Source organism: Athene cunicularia (assembly GCF_003259725.1).
Source record: "Athene cunicularia isolate RWA chromosome 18 unlocalized genomic scaffold, athCun1 chr18_part1, whole genome shotgun sequence".
Classification (NCBI taxonomy): domain Eukaryota; kingdom Metazoa; phylum Chordata; class Aves; order Strigiformes; family Strigidae; genus Athene; species Athene cunicularia.
The window spans coordinates 11,283,579-11,287,422 of record NW_020799123.1 but is presented as its reverse complement, the minus strand read 5'-3'; the positions used below and the strand labels follow the sequence as shown (position 1 = coordinate 11,287,422).

Below are 3,844 nucleotides of genomic sequence, written 5' to 3'. Positions count from 1 at the left end.
CCCTCCAGTGACACACTGCCCCGACGCACAGTGAAGGTTAATTTCAAGAGTTCTGCAGATGTGTGCAGCAGGATTTCTGCACACATTGAACCTTATGGATTACATTCAGCCTACAGAGGCACAGAAAAAAAAAAAAATTCTTCGAGGAACTTTTCCGCCAGATCTTGTTGGCAGGGAGCAGTAGAACAGTTTGTTGCAGCTCTTAATAGACATGATGTAATATAATAATGTATTCAACAATAGGTAAGTGGCAGGTCATGAACAATGATACAATCAGATTAGATAATGCTGACCACTTTCATTTAACAGAGCCAACACCCTCAGCCCTGTTATTTGCTGCAATTCGGTGCTGTTCTGTCTCTTTCCAAAACACAACAGGTTATTAATAATGTAGGATTTGGGGGACAGGCAAGAGCTGATATTCTAAAAGGGTTCTTCCAGTCTCAGGGGCCGTTTCCTTTACGTCACACTGTGCAACACTGCTTCCTGAGGCAGAAAGCGTACTCCATTTTTTTTTTTTTTTCCTGTTTTCTGGAGTACACTGTAATCCAACTATCCAGGGAAGGGCACTGTAACACAAGAACGTGAAGTCTCTATCTTTCCAGTTGTGCTCTTTGTTCAAGTATGTCTGCAGAATAGCAAAGGTGAGGACACAGAGGGCTGTACTTGGGGCACCACAGTCCCGTGTACCTCAGTGCTCCCTGGTCCTGCAGCTCCGTCTGCACACACAGCAAAAACAACGGAGAGAAAAAAAAAAAAAAAAGGTTCTGTGGCTTTAACCAAAGGGGTATGTGAACAGCAGAGAACCCCTTATATTGCCTGGGCAAGTTTTAATCCTGCCGGTTCAAAAGGCTGCAGCTTTGACAATGGGAAGCCTTGTGCTGGTGTCAATGGAGTTTGGATCCCATGCCTTGCTATTGTATTTCATGTAAGGAATAGAATAGAATAAAACAGAATTCCAAGTTAACAGCATGAGTGAGCTCTGTTCAACAGATGAGAGCTGATGTGAGTAGGAAGCCTGAGGATCTCTGATTTTTGATTTTTCCAACTCTAGTAGAAAGTTCCCTAAGATGTAGCTTGACACCAGTTATTAACTTCTAAGGGCTATCCAGGGCAGACAGGAACACTTGCAAGTTTCTTCTGATCTCAACTTTGGGCTACTGACCTCAGCAGGAATTCCACTATAATACTCAGAAGCTGTCTCGTCCCACCTAATAAAATATCCGAAATGCCAATTAAATCACCAAAGCCTTTACATTTTCAAAACTAAAGTAGGGTCTCATGGTGAAAATATCTTTTTGCATTACTTCTTTGAGGAAATGGAAGGGAGAAGGAAAAAAAAATAAAGTGAGACATGTAAATAAAGTGAATTACATCCACTATGACCTAATTTTTTAGGAAATGCCACCCAAAAAAATCTGCTGTCTCAGATTTCTAGACTGATTCCCAAATCAAAGAGGTTAAGTATTAGCTAAAGGTCAAAATCAAACAGTGCATCCATTCTTTTTTATTTTTTAGGGAAAGCACCAGAAAATTCTGTGACTGACATTAACACATGCAGTCAGATAAACCGGGCAATGAAATCCTGTGCTTCGAGAAGTTAATTTACCAGTCCTTAATAGGGTCAAGAATCACTATTTGCTTTTCGGAGCAGCTTTGTGTCTGTATCTGTGAATGCAGGCACAGCAGAAGCTCACCTCTCATACGACTGAGTGTGATTTTCTCTCTAGTCTGGTAGAGGATATCAGGTAGGTCCTATGACTGGAGCTCCTCAGCCAAGGCCCATGGTCCTACTTGGCATCCTGAGTTTCAGGTTCTTCATCCAAACCAAAACATGCTTCCACATTTGTTGGGCTATATATGTCACCATTTTTTTAAAAGCCTGTGAAATTTATTAAATGGTTTCAGAGATCAGAGGCCTGATCCAAATCCTACTGAAGTCAGCAACGGGGTTGTCTTTGATTTCTTGTTTTGGATGAGATCTAGCTGTTGGGTTTCTGAGTATCACCCCAGGCAGCATCCATCGTTGCTCTTCAGAATTGGCTTGGCTTGCTGGAATGACAGCAATACTTTCTAAGGAACAAGGGCTTTTTTAAACCTTCATTTTCTTTGGTTCACAGACTTTGGCAGAATGTTGACTTTCCACATTGTTACTTAACTCCACTGAGGTCTATAGGAAATGTGGGAATGGGATTGCTTCTTTCAGAGTTGACTTTCAACACCTTGTAGAGCAGATGGCTGAACCTCTGTGTACACAGCCTCACGAGCCTCTGTCTCAGCATGGCTGTGTGTGATCTGGAAAGGCAGGTCACTCTGAAACTCAGCAGTTGGGTTTTTTTCAGAACTTACACTCAGCATGGTGTTGGCCACTCTTATTTTCAACTGTGATTCTCTTCCCAAGTTCAGTGGTCGAATTTACAGTATGGTGATGTTTTGCAAGTCAGATAATTGAAATAAAGTGGAAAATCATGTGTGTGTGTGTGTGTGTGTGTGTGTGTGTGTGTGTGGACTGTACATTTAAGAATTTTATTTTTACCTCAGTGTGTGAGTTGCATAACTTCAGTTCTGATCTCTTGAGGCTGTCCTGAGTGAATTTCTGGACACAGCAATTAGTATTTTAAGAAATATGAAGATAGACAGAATTTCCTCTTAAACCTTGTCTCTTTTCCAGCATCTTTAAAACATCATTAGACAATTTACTCATTTCTCTAAAGATGGGAACATTCCTCCTGAATCAGAATTGAGTTTCATTCGTGCCAGTGCCTACTCTTTAATGGTGATCCACATCAAGTACTTAATGGGGTAAACTTTATTCATCATTTATGACTCCATATACAAAGTTTCTCCTCTCCACTCCATCCAAAACCATGGGTAACAGATTCAGTGCTTAGTTTTTAAGATTCTTTTCAATATTTGAACCAATGCTGTGTCACCCTGATGAGTCATTGCCTATACCTATGTCCCATTCTTTTAGATTAATCCATCACCTCTATATCAGCGTTTCTCGGATCTAAACCTCCTCTTTTTCATGTCTTTTTACTGTCCTGCTGCTTAGAGTTGTCTTTTGGCCATATTCTGAGTTCTCAAATGTTGTTGAGTGAAGACAGGGTTTTTTTTCTTGCTACGCTCTGGCTTTCCACACTGTGTATGTGGCATTCATTGCAACAGGCACTGAAAGTGGCTTTTGCAATCCACCTCATGCATTTTAAAAAGATATTTTTCATGACAGTGAAAACCTTAAATCTTGACCTTGTTTTATTCTTTCTTTGATTTGTGTTGACTACCAATAATATATTTAATGTAATTTCCTAACTATTTTCTTCTTTATTTTGGGACCCATGTTTCAACCACTATGTGTCAAATCTACAGTTGCCAAACTGGTTTGTCAGTAAATCCCAATTACGCCTTCCATGGGCTCCCCAAGGAATGGACCCTTCAATCATAGGCAAGCGGTTTCTCCAGCTCCTGAAGGGCTTGAGAGGAATCTCCAACCAGGCATGTGGGATAAGGACAACTTAAGAGCTAAGGCATTGGGTTTAAATCTAAGAAAAACATTCATGCATATGTTTAACTATGAGCACATCAGAATGAACATAAGCTTGCTTCAAAATCTTCCTGAGACTGGAGCCAGGGAGGTAAAATCCTTGTTGAAGGCCAACAACAAACCCCTGGAAGAATGCAACAAACTGGTTTTTCAGTCCCATCATAGCAAATTTATTCAATCAGTAAATCCCTCCGCTGTCTTAGAGAAAGTTAATACATTATTTTGGTTCAAAATATCAAACTGTTTCCAAAAAATGGCAGTGCTTGTTTTAAATATATATATATATATATATATATATAT

At 40.1% G+C, this 3,844-nt stretch overlaps 1 protein-coding gene across 2 annotated transcripts in view; it reads right to left on the bottom strand.

Annotated features, from left to right (window-relative positions):
• The window catches only part of KCNJ16 (potassium voltage-gated channel subfamily J member 16), a 38,454-nt gene that overhangs the window by 10,742 nt on the left and 23,868 nt on the right, over nt 1–3,844 (bottom strand). The window lies entirely within an intron of this gene.